We start from the raw sequence: 24,374 nt of genomic DNA on the forward strand, positions 1-24,374 counted from the left end.
CATTAACATGGAATATTCAGTAAAGTTAGGAGCATGGCAACCAATAGGTTTTAAGAAAGTTCTAGATGTATATTCTGAGGCATTATCTCAGAAGGGGAGATGATACGATTGCCTACCCCTCACATTAAATATAGGAAAAGAGATCTCCTAAAGAGGTTGATATATACCCATGAATTCCGATGAGTGCAGTGGACTGATGCTTAATACCTGCCTTGAAAGTTTAAAGGGTGAAAGAATAACTGGTAGCTGCTTTATTAAGTGAGAGATAAGTGATGCATTGGGTGACTTGTACATTTCAACCTTCTCTGGTTGAAGAGTCCATGATTCCTGAAGACTAGGATGTGATCCACAAGAAAGTGTGCCTCTGGGATTCGCCTAAGGTCCCATTCAAGAGGGATACCAACGTTAAGTGAGAAATCATTAGTGAAAATTGGATGAGGTGTTTCAGGATGCCTGTAGTTGCAGAAGTAATATACATATAACAATCCAGTATAGAGATTTATTCACCCTCCTTAAGATAATTGCAGGTGAATGGTCCTCTTCAGTCTTGGGGAGGGGGTGGCTTTTAAGAACTCTTGGGGGAAAAGATATCTTTAAATGCCTTCCAAAAATAGCTTATCACAACCATGGTAACTTTCAAGTAAGAGCTTTGTTACTTGTATTACCTCTTCTTTTACTAACACTCTAGTCTTACAGTACAGAAAATTGTTAAAACTCAAGATGATGACAGGTAAAGAGCATAGGTGGGGGGAAAGGACTATCAAGCTCCAAATTTCTGATTGCCTGTGCCCCACCAACAAAAAGGTCCAAGTTAGAGAAGTGAAATAAACCTCAAATCATCAACTTAGTGTTGAAATAGAAAATTTGACATTTTCATTACTGAACTTAGACCCTATGTGCGTATGTGTACATTGTGTATGTGCTTGTATGTGTTTTATAACTTGCAATAATTTTTTCCCCTAACTGTAATCTGAATGGTTGGAAAAGACATAGTTTATCAGAAAAAAAAAGGTGTTAGTGGAGGAAAAGTAAAGTTGCTTTATTTTGCATTCCACTTATCATACTTGTTCAGCTTAACAGTACAACAGTTCAACCACCATTTATGCTTGTTAAACTGTCCTAGAGGCACATATTTATGACAGGTTTTAAATTCTTATATCTTAGCTCCAGATATACCCACCTGTACTCTGCTTCATGCTTCTGGGTCTGAGAGTCTACAAATCTCTGTTATATTTTGCCCAATGACTTCTTAATAGATTCAGTTAGTAAAGAAAATCAGAAGGAAAGAGGCAGGCTTCAGCAATCCAATCCTTTGACTATGCTAGCTCTTCTACAAGCATTGTATCAATAATGAATTTTTATCCTGAAAGTAGTAGTTGTGTCCAGTAGTGCTGGATTCCACTTTCAAAACCAAGCACATTGCAATTTTGTCTTACATGTTTCAGCTACAACACTACTGTGTCCCTCCATCTAAACATGGAGTGCAAGCACCAGCTATATACCAATTCCCTTATTAGAGATTAGGGACTCATTCCTATGAGACCCTTCCTCCAAGCTCCTGGCTGTTATTGTTAGGTGATTTTGAGTAAGGTCTGTCTCATAGCAACCCTATGTACAACAGGATGAAACACTTCCATCCCAGCCTCACAATTATTATTCTTCAGTCCAATGTTTTTGCCACAGGGGCAATCCATCTTGTTGAGTGCCTTCCTTTTGGGCTGACCCTCCATTTTACCAAGAATGAGGCATAATTTCTCCTGACAACATGTCCAAACTATGAGAGACAATGTCTTGCCATCCTCACTTTAAAGGAGCATTCTGGCAATACTTCTTCCTAGACAGACTTGTTTATTCTTCTGGCAACCTAAGGTGTTTTCAATATTCTCCATCACCATACCTCAAATGCATCAACTCTTATACAGCTGTCCTTATTCATCACCCAACTTTCACATGCATATGAGATGACTGAAAATATCATGACATGAGTTAAATGCACGTGAGTCCTCAAACTGATATTTTTGCATGTGAACACTTTGAAAAGGTCTTTTACAGCAGGTTGGCCTGATGCAACACGTTGTTTGATTTCTTGGCTGCTACTTCCATGACTGTTGAAATCCAAGTAGGATTCAAAAGATGTCATGAAACTAGGGACGTTTTTACTGATTTAAGCTGAATCTTGGCTGAAAGCAGAAAATACCAGAAACATATTTACTTATGATTTATTGACTGTTCAAAAGCTTTCAATTGTGTGGATCATGGATTTTGATTATGTGGATCGTGACAAGCTTTGGATAACATTGTGAAGAATGGGTTTTCCAGAACACTTAATTGTCCTCCATAGAACCTGTGCATAGACCAACAGACAGTTGTTTGAACAGAACAAGAGGATACTGAATAGTTTAAAATCAGAATGACTATGCACCAGAGTTGTGTTCTTTCATCATACTTACTAAATCTGCATGCTGAGCAAATAATCCAAGAAGCTGGATTACATGAAGAAGAATATGGCATCAGGATTGGAGGAAGATTCATTATTATAACCTGTGATATACAGAAGATACAACCTTAATTTCTGGAAATGAAGAGGACCTAAAATACTGATGAATATCAAAGACAACAGTCTTGAGTATGGATTTCACCTCAATGTAAAGAAAACAAAAATCCTCACAATTGGACAGATAACTAACATCATGATATATGGAGAAAGGATTGACATTGTCAAAGATATCATTTTGCTTGGATCTATTTTTTTTTCTTTCTTTCTTTAAAATCTTTTATTGTGAATTGAGTGAAGATTTGTAGAGCAGATCATCAGTTTTACATTCAACATATCATGTACTTCATTACATTGTTGCAATCTCCTCCATGTGCCAACAGTTAACAGCATTTAGCTCTATTCACTTTAACTACTGCATTCCTCCCTGTGTCTCCCTCCACCTCCATCTTTCCTCTACTAACCTCCTTCCAGGTGCATATTGCCTGCCCCATCACCAAGTCAATGCGCGTCTACCAACTAGAGCATGCATTGTTTCCTCCTCACCCCCAAACCATTATAGATTGTTACTTTTATCAAGAAAAAAAAAGGAAAAAAAAACCCTCTGGTTTTTTTTTTTTTTTTTTTTTTTGATGTACAAAAAAAGAAAAAACCTTGTAGTGATATATAATTGTTTAAAAACCAAAAGGCACATTTTGGAAGCCAGCCTCCTGGGTGCCAGCACACAGCCTTTCTCTTTCCATAAGTCTAGAGTCCTCTGCTTCTCTATCCCTCCATGCCATCATCTCTGCCTCCATCTCTGGTGTCACTGCTTCTCTGATTAGGGTCCTATGTTCCGCTCATATTCTTCTCTCTTTATGGTCCTAGGATTCTCTTTTCCTGGAATATAAGATTAACTACCCCTCTTCCCCTCTTTTTTTTTTTTTTTTTAACACAGCTTCTACCTTTAGAATTGTGACAATCACAATTAGGTATGATAACAATTTCTCATTATTGAATCAAATGAATCCTATCCCCATCTCCTTTCAGCAGATTCCTCTAGACAAGAGGAAAACTATTCAGTGGGGATTCTACTTCTCCCCCCCCACACTCTGAAACTAAACTCCCTCTTGAAAACTTGTAAGCCAGCCACTTCATGCTTTTGTACTACCTTCCCCCCATTTTAGGTAATCGTTGTCTACATTGCCCGTCCTTATCAATCCTGTGTACAGAGAGGATAGTTTTAATCCTTGATGTGAAGACTACTTCCCTCTCAGTTGGTATTTTGAGCTACTACATCCATTAGTATAGGTCAAGTTCTTCAAATTGTAGCAATTTATATTTGCTTCCTTTATCAAACTTCTTTTTCTTCCTTTAGTCGAGTTCTGATCATCAAGCCATCGAAACTAGGTCAAAAGGGTACTAATTGCAAGCTTCGGCATTGTGTGTCTCCTCTCACTTAATATCAGCTGGGTGCTTTCACTCTCAGCTCTAGATCTCTGTGGCTAGGTCCTCGTCCATGGCCTCAAGAGTGTCCAAGTTACATGACACTTTAGACCAACCATCCCTTCCTCTTCTCTTTCTCATCTCAAGGTCAATGGGAGTCTATGAAACATGGTCAAACTTAGCCCATATATTCATTGCTGCCTTCCCCCTACTTCCACTCACAAGTAGACCAACATGGTCGCCAGAAAGCTCACATGCCTGCCCATGTGTGTCCTTTGAATTTTATTCTTGGAGGGGGTTTGTCCTGAAGAGAGTTGATTACTTGTCTCAATGGTTCCCTGGTGAACAACTTGCTTGTTCTTGTAGTAGAAAACCAGACTGCCTTTTTTTTTTTTTTTTTTCCTGTTGATCTTTCTTTCAAGAACTATCTTCTGTTCCTCTACCTGCTCTGGGATGGTCTGCATGTCTTTCGTGTGGGAATGTCCCACATCAGAAGGTTCTGGATGGTTGTCAGGATTCCACCTAAGGTCCTATACACTACAAAAGCTCTGCAAAAAACCTATTTCACTGGACAATTTTTAGAACCCTTTTTAGGTAGTATTCCAATCAGTTAAAGACTGAAGTCAGTCTAGCAAGTTTCTGTAATCATGTTTTCTGATATCCCTTTGTATCCCACTCAAGTATATATTTTACAATAGTAGACAAGGGAAACCAATATCCAAAGACAATCAAGCATCTTAACATCATTTCCCTTCTTTTAACCATTCAGACTATGCCTCAATCCCTGAATCACAGCGTACCATTGATTCAAGGTTGAGCATATATCTTTGTTTAGCCCACGCATACCTACGTGTTTCCCTATCTACCTTGTTCTTTTACTACTCTAGCCCTTCTTGTGTATTGCCCTCCCTTTCCTTGTAAATTGCCCTTCCCAAACCCTGAGCTATGATGTGACCATCCTCTAAACTGTGTTCTACCCAAGTTATGATGTGACTATTCCCTAATCTGTGTTCTACCGTCCCCTCCCTCCTACACCTGGTAACCAACAAATAATTTTTCTTTTGTTTTAGCATGGGTATCTTTTCTTAAGATTTTATAATAATAGTCTTATGCAATATGTGTCCTTCTGTGACTGACTAATTTCACTCAGCATAATGTCCTCAAGGTTCATCCATATTATGCAGTGGTTTGCAGCTTCCTTGTTATTCTTCAAGATAGCATAATGTTCCATTGTGTATTTGAACCAAAGTTTTACCCACTCTTCCACTGGTGTGCATTTAGGCTATCTCCATCTTCTTGCTATTGTGAACACTATGATAAACATTGGTGTGCATATATCCATGTGTTCTGGCTCATATTTCTTATGGATATATATGAATTAGAGGAATTGCTGGATCATAAGGTATTTCTATTTCGTGCTTTCTGAGGAAGTGCCACACCGTTTTCCAGAGTGGTTGAAGCTTTTTATATCCTCACCAACAACATAGGAGGGTTCCAGTCTCTCCACATCTTTTTGAACTTCACTGCTATTGCTGGTGTGAAATTATACCTCATTGCTATTTTGATTTGCATATTTCTAATGCCTAGTGATTGTGAACATTTCTTCAAATGTTTGTTGGCTGCCTGAATCACTTCCTTGGTGAAGTGTCCGTTCATGTCCTGTGCCCATTTTTAAATTGGATGATTTGTCTTTTTCTTGTAGAGGTGTTGTAGTTTCCTATATATTTTAGAGGAAAGGTTGTCTGATATGTAGTTGCAAAGGATTTTTTCCCCCATTCTGTGGGCTCCCTTTTTACTCTTTTGGTGAAATCTTTTTATGCATATAAGTTTCTAATTTTTAGGATGTTCCAGTCATCTATTTTGTCATTTGTGCAATTCTTGCACTGTTTGATAGTCTATGTGTGCCCTGTACTAAAGCTCTTAAATTTGTCCTTATTTTTACATTGATGACCTTTATAATTCTGGGATTCACATCTAGGTCTTTAATCCATGTTGAGTTGGCTTTTGTATATAGTGTGAGATAAAGGTGTTGTTTCAGTCTTTTGCATATCAATTTCCAGTTTTGCCAGCACCATTTATTGAAGAGACTATGTACTACACATTCAATGTACTTTGGCCCTTTTTCAAAGATCAGTTGGCTGTATGTGGATGGGTAAATTTCTGGATTCTCAATTCTGTTCCATTGATCTACGTATCTTTCCTTGTACCAGTTCAGTACCAGGCTGTTGGGATCTCTGTAGCTATGTAGTGACATTTGAAATCAGGGATTGAGAGGTCTCCAACTTTGTTCTTCCTTTTATGCAGTGCTTTCGTTGTCCAGGATCTCTTTCCTTTTCATATTAAGTTTGTAATCGTTTTTTCCATCTCTTTAAAGAATGTTATTGGAATCTGGATTGGGATTGCATTATATCTGTGGATTGCTTTTAGTAGTATTGACATTTTTACAATATTAAGTCTTCCTATCTAGGAACATAAGGAGCTCTGGTAGCGTAGTGGTTACAAATCGGGCTGCAAACCTTAAGGTAAGTGGTTCAAAACTACCAGCCACTCCGTGGAAGAAAGATGAGGCTTTCTACTCCCGTAAAGCTTTACACCCTCGGAAACCCTGTACAGGGTCGCTATGGGTTGGAACTGACTCGACGGCACTGAACAACAACAACATCTAGGAACATAGTATATTCTTCCATTTGTGTAAGTTCTTTATATTTTATAGTTTTCTGCATATAGGTTTTTGTTTTTCTGGTTAGATTTATACGTAAATATTTTATCCTTTGGGCAACTATTGTAAGTGGTATTGCTTTCCTAATTTCCTTCTCGGTGCTGTCATTGTTAGTAGAAAGGAATCCGACTGATTTTTGTATGTTGAACTTATATCCTGAAACTGCTGAATCTTCCAATGCGTTCTAGTAGTTTTTTGCTGAGTCTTTGGAATTTTCTATGTATAGGATCATATCATCTGCAAATAGAGAGAGTTTTACTTCCTCTTTGCCAATTTGGAAGCCTTTAACTTCCCTATCTTGTCTTATAGCTCTGGCTAAGACTTCCAACACAATATTGAATAGGTGTGGTGATAAAGGGCATCCTTGTTTGGTTTCTGTTTGCAGAGGGAAAGCTTGAAGTTTCTTTCCATTGAGAGTTATGTTGGCTGTTGGTTTTATATACATGCTCTTAATTATGTTGTGGAATTCCCTTTCAATTTCTACTTTGTTGAGTTTTTTTTTTGTTTGTTTTTGTTTTTTAATCAGGAATGGATGTTGGATTTTGTCAAATGCCTTTTCTGCATCAATTGATATGATCATGTGGTTCTTTCCCTTTTTTTATTTATATGGTGGATTACATTGATTGTTTTTCTAATATTGAGCCATCTTTTGCATCCCTGATATGAATTCCACTTGGTCATGATGTATTATCTATTTGATGTGCTGCTGGATTCTCTTGGCTAGGATTTTGTTGAGAATTTTTGCATCTATGTTAATGAGGGATATTGATCTATAAGTTTCTTTCTTAGTGATGTCCTTCCCTCACTGTGGTATGAGGATTATGCTTGCTTCAGAAAATGTATTAGGAAGTTTTCATCCTTTTCTAATTCGGGAATAATTTGAGTAGAATTGGTGTCAGCTCTTCCATAAATGTTTGGTACAACTCACCAGTGAATCCATCTGGATGTGGACTTTTTGATTGGGAGTTATTTGATAATCTGATCAATATCTTTTATTATAGGTTTTCTACTTCATTCTTTATAAGTTTAGGCAGGTCATTTTTTTTTTTCTAAAAATATATCCATCTCCTGTAAATTTTCATATTTGTTGGAGTGCAACCTTTCCTATTCTGTTATTATCCTTTTTATTTCCATTGATTCTGTTGTGACATCACCCATGTGGTTTCTTAAGTGTGTTATTTGCATCTTCTCCCTCTTTTCTTTTGTTATGTTTGTCAATGGTTTGTCAGTTATATTAGTCACTCAAAGAATCAGCTTCTTGCCCTGTTGATTCTTTCTATACTTTTCCTGTTTTCAATCTTGTTTATTTCTGCTCTAATCTTTATTTTTTTTCTTCTGATGGCTGTAGGTTTACTTTGTTGGTCTATTTCTAATTGTTGGAGATGTTATGCTACCGTGTTGATTTTAGTTCTTTCTTCTTTTTGGATGTGTGCATTTATTGCATCTGTGCTCATGGACTTGGATCTCTCCATAGGAAAGCCTAGGGCTAGGCTTCAGATGAGCTGTGCCAATACTCCCAGTGCTCATGACACTCCGAACAGGACCATGTAGTAATCATCTCTGCCATGCCATAGTACAGAAGCATTGCCCCACTTTGAGCATCTACACTGAGCCAGGGGTTCTTGGCCTTCCCCTGCTCTAAGATGATATTGGGCACAATCTTATATAGCTGAGTAACCAGCTTAAATATGGGACCATTAGGCAGGTGTCTCAGAGCAAACTCTCACTGACAGGTATATCATGGATCTTCCTCAGTACTGCATGACCATAGCCTGGAACAACCCACCCTGAGTTGAGTGTGTTCCATATGTAGTCTCAATACTTCTTATCTGTCACTTTGCCAACTTCCTTCTACAGTTGTGTCAGCCAGACAAGAACTTCCTGATTTACCAATCCATGTAGGAGCCTTGCCAGCCCATTCATGGTGTATGCAAAGGACAAGTATGGGTCTGATAGGACACTGCCCACCAAGTGACTGATATGGGCAATTACATTGCCACCCTCATGGTCACTTCCAGTACTTGGCTCAGTTGAAAACCTCTGCATGTGCTTGGGCAAATTTCCTTTCATTGTTGAGGGTGGTGAAGGCTGTACTGAGCTGAGACACAGGGTATAAATTGGTGGAAATGTTGTCCAGCATGATTAAGGCAGGGCTGCCCTCTTTGCCCACTCTTTTGAGATCCAAGATACCTTTTCCTCTGATGGAATCTATCCAGTTATAAGCAGCTAAACTAAGCCCTCAGGGAGGGGTTCTTTCCCACAGCTAACCTTGGGGAGCAGTTTCTGGCAATCAGGAATATTATAGCCTCGTAAATGAATACCCTCATCAGGATCAAGTCCCTTCATTCTCCTCATGCCAACATACATCATGTGCATTGTGATTTGACCCACAACTGCCTTGCCATGTTTCTGCCCTAAGATCTTAATTCTGGCCTGCTCCTTAGTTACCAGGTCAGCCAGTATGTCTTTCAAATTCGTGGAGTAAGCACTAGCATGCTGAGCAACAAGAACAAGACAGGATGCATTTACCTTTCTTCTTCACTAGCGACTCTAGTCATGACTTGTCCTTTTTCCTGGGCCACCAGAAATCTCTTCTACCTTAGACACATGGGGTGACAAGAAGGTCCCACCCACCTGGGACCACAGGCCCAGAATCAAAGAGGCCAGTGCAGTATATGGCCCCAAAAGCTCCACACAGGGCTGGCCAAAATGATCTTTTTTTTTTTTTTTTTAAGTGTAAGGATGGACTTTATATATATATAGGACTACAAATTGCAAAGTAAAAGCAGACTATGTAGAAACCTAACGAATACATTTTGCTTGTGCAGGAACACTATCAGTTATTCATGCAACAAATTCACTCCATTCACAATATTATTCATTATAATGTTTTTCTTTATAAGCCTACTATATCTTTATTTCAAATGATATTAAACATTGTTTTTCAAGATGAACTTTTAATTTAAAGACCATACTCTTGGCCCATAAGAATGGCGCCTTAGAAAGTGGCAATTTCCACTCAGTCTCTGGTGGCATTATTTCAGGTTAGTTTCTTTCACCAATAAGAAAATCTTATGTCTATCTCCCCCCAAAAAATATAGTCACAGTTTGTTTTCTAATGAATACAATGGGTAGCAGCAAGAAAAAGATGATTTAAAAAGTAATCATTAAAATAGATGGATCAACCAACCATACAGTAGAATTATTTGGCTCATGACAATTTAAAAAATGGCAACTAGAGCATGTCTATAACCAGATGTTTGAGTCATGAACAGAAAATATTATGAAGCTGAAGCCAGTTCAGTATGACCAAATGGAATGTATAATCATTGAACTTTACAACAAATAAAAAAAGCCAGTAGGAAATACAAGTGAATTTAGAGTCTCAATTAGAACATGCTGATCACTTGACATTTTCATCCATTTTTGCAGGGTTTAGAACACCATTCATTCCCTTATTTGCACTCCCTGACCAGTCCTTATTAATCTGAGTGTATTACTCTGAATGACACTACATTTGAAAATAGTTGTATGAAAAGAATAACCATCTGGTTTGTCTGGTAAGATATTAACCCAATGCAGAAGTTTCTCAATGGGAAAAAATTCAACTTTCTTCTTCCCATCACCTCTGTCACATGATTTTACAAAGCCCTTGCTTTTAAGTTTGTTCTCCATGGCTTCACAAGGGAAAGAAAACCAGTGAGCAAAAACAGTGAATTTAAGGAAATCTGGATTAAAAATTCAAGAAAAGATGTTCACATGCAAGCAATGGTCCAAACACTCATGATTCGTGTTAATAAATTCAATTATTACATATGAAGTTTTCATTGATGAATAGGGCTCTGGGCATAAAATACACCACCTTTTCATTTCATATCGAATTATTACACAAATTACTGTCTTTTGAGACATTGGATACTTTTACAGTTTAATTTGCATACTGAATTTTTATAACAAATTGTGTTAAACCAAATCATATCTTGAAAACTGTTTATATAGAAAACCCAGGGATTAAAGTGAACTGTTCATTGTGGAAGGCCTTAAATTACATTATTACAGTAGAAAATACAGGAGGTAGAAGAGAACTGAAAAGATTAATGCAACATTAGATTCAAATCTATAGATCTTATAGCTAATTAAAACATGGTTTTAGAAATTAAACCCAACATTTCCAATAACTATATTGTTGTTGTTTGGTGCCATGTAGTTGGCATCATTTCATAGTGAGCCTATGCACAACAGAACAAAACACTGCCGAGTCCTGGGCTAACCTCACAATTGTTGCTACGCTTAAGCCCATTGTTGCTGACACTTTGTCAATCCATCCCACTGGGGTCTTCCTCTTTTTCTCTGATGCTCCACCTTACCATACATGATATGCCTCGCCAGTGACTGGTCCTTCCTGACAATATGTCTAAAGTATGAGATACAAAGTCTGGCCATCCTGGCTTCCAAGGAGCAGTCTGGCTGTACTTCTTCCAACACAGATCTGTTTGTTCTTTTGGCAGCCCATAGTACTTTCAATATTCTCCACCAACACCATAACTCAAATGCATCAATTCTTCTGTGGTCTTCCTTATTCACTGTCCAACTTTCGCATGCATATGAGGTTATTGAAAATACTATGGTTTAGGTCAAGTGTACCTTAGTCCTCAGCTGACATCTTTGCTCTTCAACACTTTTAAAAAGTTCTTGTGCAGCAGATTTGCCTAATGCAATATGTCGTCTGATTTCTTGGCTGCTGCTTCCAAGGGTGTTGATGGTTGAGCCAAGAAAAATGAAGTATTTGGCAACTTCAATCTTTTCCCATTGATAAGAATATTGTTCATTGGCCCAGCGGTGAAGATTTTGTTTCCTTTACATTGAGGTGCAACCCATAACGAAGGCTGTGATCTTTGATCTTCATCAGTAAGTATTTTAAGTCCTTTTCACTTTCAGCAAGCAAGGTTGCATCATCTGCATATCACAGGTTTTTAATGAGTCTTCCTCCAATCCTTATGCCACATTTTTCTTCATGTAGCCCAGCTTCTCAGATTATTTGCTCAGCATACAGTTTGAATAAATATGGTGAAAGAATACTAACCTGCCGCACACCTATCCTAATTTTAAACCATTCAGTGTTCCCTTGTTCTGTTTGAACAACTGTCTCTTGGTCCATGTACAGGTTCCTCATGAGCACAATTAAGTATTCCAGAATACTCATACTTCATAGTGTTTTCCATAGCTTGTCATGATCCACATAATTGAAGGCCTAAGATATCGATGTTTATGCATTCCATTTCATTATGACAATTTCCAATTTTCCTAGATTCATACTTAGTAATTCCATATTCTGATTATTAATGGATGTTTACAGATGTTTCTCTTCATTTCTAGTTGTGGCCCATTAGTAAATGAAAGTTCCGAGGGTTTTATTCCACGGGCTCTACTCCATTCTTGGCATCATGGTCAACTCTACTTTGAGGAGGCAGCTCTTCCCCAGTCACATTTTGAGTGCTTTCCAACCTGAGGGACTCATTTTCTGGCACTATACCTGACAGTGTTTCTCTGCTATTCATAAGGTTTCAGTGACTAAATATTCGGAAGTAGTTTGTCTCCTTCTTAGTCTGTCTTGTCTGGAAACTCGTCTGAAACCTGTCCACTGTGGTGACCCTGTTGGTATCTAAAATACCTATGGCATAGCTTCCAGAATCACAGCAACTCACAAGCCACCACAGTATGACAAACTGACAGATGAGTGGTGGTTCAGTAACTATAGAAATGGTTAAAATAAAATTTGCCATGAAAGCCCTTATATCATGCTTGATATAGGGAGGTAGGAAAATGTGAGAACCAGGACACATGTGACATGACACTGTATCTACAACTCCTATTTGCTTTACTAAGGATGAAGTTTCAAAATTCAGTCCCCTTCTTCAGTCAGACTTGGTTTCTTCTTCAGCATTTTTAAGCCACTCCATAATCGTTTTCAGTTGCTCAAGGAAGATTCTTTCCCTCTTTGCAACCTGGACATCTTTATACAACTTTAGAATGGGCTCGTCACTCAGGACTTCAGCTTTATAAAAAAAAACCCACTACTTTCTAGAAGGCTTTCATGAAGAGAATGTTGTCATAGCAATACTCCTGAATCTTCAGTAACAGAGTCAGCTCTGACTGACCTTGAGTAGTGAAGGCAAGCAAGTAGTGAACTATATTGCTTCAAGTGCTTGATGGCTTGCTCTGCTGCAAGCTCCTCTTTTTTGTTCCATTTCACAGTACTCATTACACAGGACCAGATTATTACAATGACAATTGGTTCCGGTGTGTTGTGTTTTAAAATCTTCTCCTTGACATCTAAAATTATATCCTTAAATAGATCACCATGAAGCATCTGTTCTTGAAGTTCTTTCTGGAGCTCCTTCAGAGCTCTTATAGTTTGCTGATTCCAAACATACTCTGAAAGCTCTGTGAAGCCTGCTTAAGTGAAATACTTTGTGAAGTGCTCAACACTTTGTTTATTGGCAGGAAAAAGTTCCATCAGTCTGTTATCCATGCTGACGTTCCAAAGACTTGATGCTACTACATTGATATCTTTTTCATTTATCCACAGTTTAAAGAGCTTTACAGAAAAACCAGCTGAAACCCCTTCTTTAACCAAATTCTCATTATAAAGGCTATTAAGAATGGATGCATTCAGTGTTCTATTGGCCAGAAGAAAACCAGTCAACATAGCCAACTTGTTCCTCTCTGCCTCGGAAAAACCTTTAAGAACAGCAACAACTTTTTAACTTCATCTTCAAACTCTTTCTTCAGGTATTTGTAGTACCTGATTAACTGGTTAGAAACCTGAACAAATGCTTGCATGGTCTGTAGGTCTCCTTGTGCTGTGAACACACATTTATCTGTATACATCATGTCATCTTCCAGTGTACCACTTGGGGCCAGCATTCCAATATGTTTCCGCAATTGGCGGTAGTCAAGTTTTGCTCCAGAAACATCAAGAAACTTAGCTACTGTTTATAAATCAGCACCAGTTTCAGTTAAGCTTTGAATAATACAGTCTTGAAACTGAGTAGAGTCAAAACTCTCTTTTTCATCTTTTTTTCTAGTTTTAAAATGCTGGCCTGATAACATTGGCTCTTGCTGTTTTTGATTATTCATACAAAACACCCAAATTTAAGGTAAAGAGGAAAGAGACAGAAAGCCTCGGTGTGGCGGCAACTGCAGTTGTGTCTCTTCTCTGAACTATACTTTTAATGACACCAATATTCTTCAATTTGTCATTCTCAACACAGTAGACCACATGATTGTTTGATTTAAAATGGCCAACACCAATCCATTTCAGCTCACGAATGCCTAGTACACGGACATTTTTGCATTCTCTGTCATTTTAGATAATTCTCAATTTTCCTAGAGTGATACTTTGTACATTACACATTCTTATTATTAATGGATGTTTGCAGTTGTTGTTGCTTCTTATTTTGTCTCGTGGCACATCATCAAATGAAAGTCTTGAAATCTTTGCCCGATCCATATCATTAAGGCAGATTCTACTTTAAGGAGGCAGTTTTTCTCCAGTTGTATTATGAATGCCTTCACCTTAGTATCTTATTTTCCTTCATTATATGAGACAGTGTTCTGCTGTTATGCATAAAGTTTTCAGTGGCCATTTTTTTACCCCAGAAGTGGATCACAATCAGTTCTTCCTTCCTAGTCTGTGTTAATTTGGGACCTTTGCTGAAACCTGTCCACCTTGGGTGAGCACAATGGTAATTGAAATCCTGGTGCCATAGCTTCCAGCATCACAGTAACTTGCAATCCACCACAGCACGACAAATGTGCAGGGGATTGGTTATCCTCTCTCGAATCTACAGATATCCTGCCTATTACAGTTTAGTCAAATAACCTATAACGCCATTGTCTTCAGTTCCAAATGTCAAAACTCACAGAACTTTAAAAACCCTGAATATTTTAAGCATTGTCTTTATGTGCAAATGCAGAGTTTGAAAGAATATAAAGAGATGACAAGGCTCTGCTTTATGGCATCCAGAGATCTGGAGCTACACATTATTCTTTCAAATATGAACATGGCATTGAGGAGCACACATACATGATGATTGTACAAGAATGCTTTTGTGGATGTGAGTGTGATTTTTAAAGTTGTATAAGTGGATATGAATTTGAGTGTATATGTGTGTCCAAGATTGAGTGCGTGAGAAAGGAAAACATTATCGGGCTGCTAACCTACATACAGGTCAGCAGTTTGAAACTACCAGCTGTTCTGCAGGAAAAAGATGAGGCTTTCTGCTCCTATGAGGATTTGCAGCCTCGGAAACCCTGTGCAGGGTCACTATGAGTCAGAACCGACTCCACGGTACTTAAACAACAACAACATACATATATGTGATTGTCTATTTGTGAATTGTTAAATGTGTGTGTGTCCTTACCACTATGTTTGCAATGGTGTGTGTATATATGTGTGTCTATGTAGTATATGGAACGTCAGTCAACCAGCATTTTGCCTAGAATCCCTGAAGAAAAAATTTAAAATATTTTGATAGCTAACTTGGATCAAATTTGTGAATTTTATAGTTAGAAAAACCAAATGATTGGCTTGGATCATTTTATATATAAAAAATTCTTCATTAATTACAAAAGCATTGAGTTCAACGTTATTTACTAAAAATCATCAACAATACGTGTTGTCATACATTGAATTGAGGAAATAGCACTGGCTTCAATGATATTTAAAAGAATGGCAAAAAGCTGCCTATGAAATATCTTGACCCTGGTTCTTATATTTTTAAAAGCCTCTTTCATCATAATCCACATTCTTTAGGTGGCATTGTTCTGCTTAGACTTCCTCTCATTCGTGGGGTCAATATTGGCAAGACTTATTTTCCTGGAATATTTCCACATTACCTTCTTTGACAAACTAATTAAATTGCACAAATGAGTGCAGTGGTTCCAAATTTAAACTATTGGCTTCAGATTTTCTTATTGGTTTTGAATAACAGATATATCTTATGGAAAAGCAAAATCAAGTAGTCTGGACAATTCATTTCTCTACCTATAATGTAAAAGATAGTATAGCTGAGAGGTCTAAGAATTGACATATAATTAATGTTTGCATAGAAGAACAGCTCAGGGAAGCAGAGAAGCTAGTGAGACACACTTCAGACTTCCGTATTCATTAATTCATTTGAGACACTGCCTGCATGCAGGAATCACAAAAAAGAAAGAAACAACTCTATCAAACACTTCTACATCCCTCTCTTGAGATGCTTGCAAGAAAGTTGTAATTGTTTTTGTTTTAATTTTTCAATTAGCAATTCAGGAAAATATTTTTCAGTAATAGCATCAGCTCCCCAAGCATGCCCTGTCATTGCTGCTGAAGGTAAAATGATAATTACAGTATTGCTATGAGGTGAGGTCACTGAATCATAGGCTTATATCTCAGGGTACAGCTACCACCCTCCACATGTGCACTGGTTACTATGACTATCACACTGAGACCATTGTGAAAATAGCAGGAAATAAGTGAGTATTTTCTATTTTGGTCTGAGATTAGGAGTGTGTAAGGGGGAAAGTCATATCAGGAATTTGAATAAGGGATCATGTCTGGAAAAGTGGTTCTTCTCTGGTAGATGTTGATATAAAGCTAAAACTATGCACAAAGGGGATACTTTCAACATGGCATGAGTTTTTATACATAAAGACTAGAGATCATAATCCTATGTCAATCCCAGAGTATTTTTACTAAAATACAATGCAGTCACCCATAATGGTGGTTGTTTTATTTGATTATAATTTAATCTGATGTTTAAATTTATCTATAATTTAGCTATAGAGTCCTGTTGTTGCGCTGTGGGCTAATGCATCAGATTGCAAAGCCCTTTGAACTGAAAGGTTGGTGATTCAAGCTCACCAGCTGCTCATTGGAAATCCTGTACAGGGTTGCTATGGGTCGGAACCAACTTGATGGCATTTAACAACAACAAACAGGAATATAATATTTTGAGGATAATACAATATTACATTGTTGATGTTGTTTTGAAGTGCCCTAGAGTTAGTTCTGACTCATAGCAACCCAGTATAGTGTTTCCAAGAAGCAGCTGGTAAGTTTGAACCACTGACACTGACCTTATGGTTCAAACTGACCTTGAAGTCCTGTGCTTATCCAGAAGTCCTAACAACATTACATACAATGATGAGATAATGAAACAAATATGATTATATAAATTTATACATAAATTTTGTATCTCATTGACATTTGGTGGGATTAAGTGTCATTTCTGCCACACTAGAATATAGTGTGTTTAATGGACTCCTGGTGTGGTGTCGTAGAATCATCACTGGACTGTAAACCACAAGGTTGGCAGTTCAAACCCACCAGCTGCTCTTTGGAGACCCTATGCAGGGTCACTATGATTTGGAACCGAATCAACAGCACTTAACAACTACTACAATGGACACAGTAACTGCATTCTTGACAACAACAATAACAAAAAATAGTGGGCTGTGGATTATGGTGAACCTACCTTACCTCTTAAAATTAGGAAAGCATTTAAGTAAAAGGTAAAGTCATCTGTGTAGCAACTTAAGCAGTTACTACATTCAAAATTATTTTCTGGTTAAAAATTATTGTTTTTTAGTTTGATGGAAGTATTTAAAAATTAGATTTTGATTTACATTTCATAACTAGCAATACTGAAAATTGATGACCGTTCACTTGCAATAGGTAAATTTTAGGTAAGTTAATTATACCTCACTAGAACTGCTTCTTGGACACCCTGTATAGGGTCGCTATGGGTCATAACCAACTCGACGGCACTTAACAACAACAACAACAACAACAACAAAGAACTGCTTAGGAGTCTTGGTGTGTGGCACTGCAGGATAATATGCTGAATAATACCCACCAGATGATGCTATGGTCAGCAGTCCTATACAAGGATTCCTATATGGATCGGAAGCAACTAAACGACACTTAACAACAACAATAGAACTGCTTCTAAAACAGCAATGCCACACATAGGCTAACAAGTAATATCCATAATATTCTAGTTTATTCAATACACACATTTCTTGGTCTTCTAGATGATGTTTTGCTTATTTGTCTTGTTTTTTAGTGCATTTTAATAATTAATGAATAATTTTTATTAATTCAAATAGATTTTTCAATTAATATTGTGATTATAATGAGCCATCAAGTAAGTTCCAATTCATAGCCATGTTGGTATTTATACATTATAGTATTTATCATAGTTGATGGTGATATTCCCTCATTAACAAACAAATATTTGTATGATCTGAAATTTATAATAATTTGATCTCTACCATGCAGTGCTTAATCTCTTTTATTTCTGGGTACACAATTTAGCTTATCACAATATTGTGCAAAGATATTAGAGGTTAGTTTCATTATATGTTTGTTCCTAATTTTAAGGAAATGTGCACTCATTCACCATCATAATATTAAACAACCTGACCTCAATAAATACAACTTAGTATCTGATATTGCCTCATATCATTAAATGATAATTGTTGTTGTTGTTGTTAAGTGCCATCGAGTAGGTTCCGACCCATAGCGACCCTGTACAGGGTTTCCGAGGATGTAAATCTTTACGGGAGTAGAAAGCCTCATCTTTCTCCCGCGGAGCAGCTGGTAGTTTCGAACCGCTGACCTTAAGGTTCGCAGCCCGATTCGTAACCACTACGCTAGTGGGTGTATATTTTATTTGAAATTTGAATACTTATTCATAAGCGATATTCATAAGTAATAAGTAATATTGGCCTGTAAAATAAATTTGTCCTTTAAAAATGACAAAAAATTTGAACAATAACAGTACATAAGAAGGCAAAATATTGAGAAATTACAAAAGATATAGATAATTATGAACATATTCTGAAATTTATTTGTAAAATGGAGGTTACTAATCTTATTAGCATAGCATCATAGTTAATAAACATCAATATGTGTTCAAATATTCATTCTAATACTTACTAGAATGTGAATTGCATTAATCTTTTTGTCTTGTTTTTACCTAAGACCTCCTCATCTATTCAAGGAGAATGACATCAATGCTTATATCAGAGAGCTGAAGATTCAGTTATTACACATAATGCATTAATAGCAATGACTCTAACAATACATGTGATAGTAAGGATAAAATATAAGAGAACTTAAGAAATCACATATTAGGTATTAGTGAATGGGAACAAATTCTAAATGCAGAATATTGGACAACGTTTGCTGTGATAAAATAAGCTCAAAGATTTTATTTTCCTGCAGGATCTTCTGTTTCTGAATATGAATATTAATTACTGGGAAGCAGCAGCATGACCCTCAAGGACTTTATAGTAGGAATTGTCACCTTATTGCAGATCTCAATGGGAATCTTAGGAAATGTCTCTCTTTTTAATCACTTTACCTTTATTTACTTCTCCGATGCAGGTTAACCACCACAGATTTGATTATCTGACACCTGGCTTTTTCCAACACCTTGCTTGTCCTCTCTAAATGAATCCCCTATGCAGTAACAACTTTGGAGGATAAATATTTCCTTAGTGATTTTGAATGCAAATTTGTTTTTTATCTTCACAGAGTATGCAAGGGTGTGTCTTTTGGCATCACCTGCATTTTGAGTATCTTCCAGGCTACCAAGATCAGCCCCAGGAATTCCCTGTGGGTAGAGCTTCAAGTAAAAGCTCCCCAATACACTGGTGCTCCTATTATTCTTTGCTGGATCTTGCAAATGATTTTCAATATTATATATCCTTTATTGTTGTCTGGCAAATGGAACAGCAAAAATATCACAAAGAAAAAAGATTTGGGATATTGTTTTAGTGAAGTTCTTGAGAAAATGAATAACTCATTATTTGCAGGATTTTTATTCTTTCCTAATGTTTTGTGTTTGCTACTCATGATCTGGGCCAATGTATACATGCTGTTATTCCTGTATAGACACAAGCAGCAGGTCCAGTACATTCACAGGACCACCATCTCCCTCATAACCTCCCCTGAGACCAAAGCCACCCAAAACATCCTGGTCCTACTGAGAACTTTTGTAAATTTTTTTCATAATTTCTTCCATGTTTTCATTTTACTTGGTGCTTTGTGATGATCCCAGTTGATGGCTATTGAATACCTGTGATTTAGTAGATTTATGTTTTCCAACAATTTGTCCTTTTATTCTCTTGAGCCAATATAGGAGGGTTCCTAGGCTCTACTGTGCCTGTTGACAATTGGAATATATAACTATTTAGTATGGCCAGCTATAGCTAGATGACATATTTGCTCTTACAATGCACAATCATTTATTAATTGAATCTTTTCATATATTTAGGCACTACAGTGGTTTTCAGCTATAGAGTTGTGAACACCGATTGATTTTCTGCTCTCATAGAATTTATTCATTTTTACTATGGTAGGTACAAAATCAACAATAATAGTTTATGGTTATATAATTTCCTTTTTACTAGATGTTTCAATGACCAGCTTGAGTCTGGAAATTCATAATAAAGTAGACTCCTGGTGGGATAAGCACTGAACTGTGAGGTTGGTTTGAACTATTAAGTCATCTGTTCAAATTCACCATCAGCAACTCAGAAACCCATATACAGTGTTGTTATGAGTCAGAACCTACTCAATGTCACTTAACAGCAACATAATAATATTGAAATAACAGAAAGTGTTTATGAGTGTAGTTTTAATCTGATAGACAGAAACATCCTTAAAACTAAACTGTCCGAGAGTTTGAAAAGATAATAACTGACTGGAATTTGGCATGGTTAGAAGGTAAATTATTCTGCATTAAGGGACCAGAAGTAGAGAAGTTAGTGCAGACTCTCATAATCTCACCTGGGAAAATGAGTCTATGGTGAAGTCTTTATCTTTCAAGTGCATTTTATCTTATGTAATAACCAAAAGAGCAAAACGTCGTAGAAAACAAACAAAAAAGGCACTCTAATGTATAGTTTACTATATGTTAATATAAACATTTTAATACATATCCTTGCAACTGTTACATTGAAAAGTTTTTAAAAAATGAAGAATATAATAAAATATGTTCAAACAAATATATACATATATGTACATTGAATTCTCTATCAATCTTTCAATATGTGATTTTTGTGCTGTTTTTATCTTAAAAGCATTACATCAACTAAATGTAAATGCATATTTCATACTTATATGTATTATATTTTATGGTGTGGCACTACAGGATTAGCACTGAACTTCAAATCACGAGGTCGACAGTTCAAACCCACCAGCTGCTCCTAAAAAAATCCTATACAGGGTCGCTGTAAATGGAACTGACTTGAAGACATTAACAACAGCCACATAATATATTTAAACTGTGCAAATATTCACTGCACATAGTCTAAGTATATTACATTTTGTTGCAAATATATACCATAGGGTCGCTATTAGTCAGTACCGACACAATGGCACCTAACAACAATATATACATAAGTGTCACTTTTTAACCATCACTTTTTGGGTGATTAATAAAGCTCTGTAGTCTTCCTTATTCATTATCCATTATCCATTAATTTCACATACATATAAGGTGATTGAAAATACACTGGCTTTGGGTCAGTTTCACCTCTGTCCTCAAAGTGATATCATTGCCCTTTAACACTTTAAAGAGATCTTTTGAAGCATTTTTGTCTAATGGAGTATGTCTTCTGATTCCTTGACTGCTGCTTCCAGGACAAATTGTGGATCAAAGCAAAATAAAGTTTTTGGCAACTTCAGTATTTTCTTCATCAATTATGATGTCATTTATTTGTTCACTTGTGAGGACTTTTGATCACCTGCATTGAGGTGTAATCCATTTTGATGTCTTTGATTTTCATCAGTAAGTATTTCAAGTCCTCTTAGCTTCCAGCTAGCAAGGTTGAGTTGTACATATTGCATGTTGTTTATAATCCTGATGCCAGCATTATAAACAACATGCAATATGTCCAATCCTAATGCCAGGTTCTTCTTCATATAATCCAGTTTCTCAGATTACTTGCTAGGAATACAGACTGAATAAGTGTGGCACACACCTTTCTTGATTTTAATTCATTCATTGTTCTCATGTTCTTTCGAACGGCCTGTACAATGGCCTCATGGCCTATGTACAGAGTCCTGATGAGCACTACGTGTTTTGGAATTCCCATTCTTTGCAATGTTTTCCACAGTTTGTTATGATCCATACAGTAAATAAAACACATGTCAGTATCTTCCTGTAAATCTGCTTTCAGCCAAGATCTGTCTGATGTTTGCAAAGATCCACCTAGTTCCAACATCCTCTTCTAAATCTGACTTGAGTTTCTGGCAATTCCCTGTTGATGTACTTTTGCACTAGTTTTTATATTACCTTCAGCAAAATTTTAGCTGCATGTAATATTAATGCTATTGTTTGGTGATTTCTGCATTCTATTGGATGACTTTATTTTTTAAAATTAGCATTTGGTGTTGGCAAAGAATATTGAAAATACTATGGACTGCTAGAACAGTGAGAAAATCTGTCTTGGGAGAAGTAAAATCAGCAAGATGAGGAGATTTCTATCTTGTACTTTGTATGCGTTTACAGCAGGGACCAGTCATTAGAGCAGAGCATTATGCTTGGTAAAGTGGAGGTCCACCCAAAAAAGAGAAAGACTCCCAATGAGATGGATTGACACAGTGACAGACGCAATGGGCCAAATCTAACAACTATGGGTACCATGGAAGACTGGGCAGTGTTTTGTTCATTTGTGCTTAGAGTCTCTATGAGTTGAAACCAAATTGCTGGCACTTAAACAACAGCACAACAGTAAAGTGTCAACAGATATAATAAATTCTAATTAAAACCAATTATATTTTTTATCCATTAAGTAGTAATATTTAAAATGTACCTAAGAGATTTCTGGTTGGGCTATAGCAGCAAAAACCAGGTAGGGTACGCTCTGGTGAGAAGGGAGGGGTATCTCATGAAGGAAGTGCTCATAGAACAACATCAGAGCTCCAGATCTATCATAAGATTCAGGACATCAGTTTCCCCGCACTTACAAGTGAAAAAATCACAATATTAAGGAAAATATGGGGAGTTAGGAATCTGGAGACTGGACTCCTCAGCAACTACCCTCCCACCCCCCACCCCCCACCCCAAGTGAGTTCAGAGGGTGGGGCTAAAGCCAGTCTGGCTCAGAAAACCATGCTAAAAGTGATGTAGAGACATTTGAAACAAAAAACAAGAGATGCGGGAGACTACATATTTCTCACCCTGCCCCACCTCTATGCTGTCCCATCTCCTCTTTCTTTCCCTGTCCCACCTTCATTGCTCAGCCCGGACATCAGGCGGGAGAGTTTTCCCATGGTACAGTGAGAGGGAGCTTGACGGTGACTTATGACGTCAGCCGTGGACCCACATATCCAAAAATTTCCCCAGCAGGACCCCTTGCATCAGTGCACCATAGAGTAAGTTCCGACTCCAGACAACCCTGTGCAGGGATTCAGGGGATGTGGGTCTGAACGGGAGCAAAGTGCCTTGCCTTTCTTCTGCTTTGTGACTGGTGGTTTCAAGCTGCCAACCTTGTGGTCCACAGCCACTGCACTGCCCAAGCTCCCTGCACAGGACCATCTCAAAGCAATCTGTAGAACCCTAGCATTACAGGACTCAACCATCCCAAGAATTGTGGTGTGCACACTCAAATACCTAACTGACCTTCAGAGACAAAAATAGTGGACATTCTTTCTCCCATTAATGCCCCAATATCTACATGTGCACTTCTACTGTAGTGTCTAGAGGAGGGGCCTACGAGAGTGGACACCCACACCCCCTGCTGGAGGCTTCCAATTGCACACACACTAATGGTGTAGCTCAGGGACAGTCGACTACACTTCATTTCTGTTCCAAAGTAGTGATTTTTGTCTATGGATTTATATTACTTCTGCTTTTGGTCCTTTTGATCACACATCTTTCTTGGAGGTGGGAGCTTTTTCTCCCTATGTTACCCAAGAAGAGACAGCAATCATGACCATATAGCCAAGCTATCAGCATACCCCATAATTGACCACTGAGACAAGATCCAACAACACCTGCTCAGCATAACATGCAAAAAGGAAGACTATCACCTGATCATATTCACCAGCAGACACCCAGTAAGCTTAACAACAAACAATAAATATTCACTTAAGCTTTAAACAAATAAACAACAACAACAACAAAAAAAACCCACATAACTATCATGACAAATAAAAAGCAATAATCAATATCGAAACACATCCCCAAACAGAAGAGAATAGCTGATGCAAATGAGCTGGAGACAGACAAAGGCTTTATAGAAGAGGAAGAGTAGGTTTTGAATATGCATGAGAAATAATTCAGAAGAATGATATGGAAACAAATTCAAATGCTCCAAAAAGGGGTGGAGGAAAACAAGGAAAAAGTCAGGAAAGTACTACAGGAGCAATCAAATAAAATTAATACAGCATTGGAAACAATTCAAAACCTGCAAAAAGATGTCCAGATAATCAATAATAAGATATCAGAAATGGACAATATACTGAAAGGGGAAAGGAGCAGAAGAAGAGATGGAAGCAAGAACTAGTGAGCTGAAAGACAAATATCTCAATACTGCTAAGATAGAAAAGCAAGCTGAAAAATCTGAAAAGAGTCTAAGATTCATGCTGGATAACATGAAGAAGAACAACTTAAGAATTATTGGCATTCCAGAACAGGAAGAATCAGAGAAGTCCACAGAGGAAATAGTTGAAGA

General features: G+C 37.3%; 2 pseudogenes; both read right to left on the minus strand.

The window, feature by feature from the left end:
- Positions 1 to 1,119: 1,119 nt before the first annotated feature.
- LOC102836284 lies at positions 1,120 to 10,313 on the minus strand (annotated as a pseudogene).
- Positions 10,314 to 12,553: 2,240 nt separating this feature from the next.
- LOC102826850 lies at positions 12,554 to 13,778 on the minus strand (annotated as a pseudogene).
- Between the last annotated feature and the right edge of the window lie 10,596 nt (positions 13,779 to 24,374).

Source organism: Chrysochloris asiatica, unplaced genomic scaffold (genome assembly GCF_000296735.1).
Source record: "Chrysochloris asiatica unplaced genomic scaffold, ChrAsi1.0 scaffold00279, whole genome shotgun sequence".
Lineage (NCBI taxonomy): Eukaryota > Metazoa > Chordata > Mammalia > Afrosoricida > Chrysochloridae > Chrysochloris > Chrysochloris asiatica.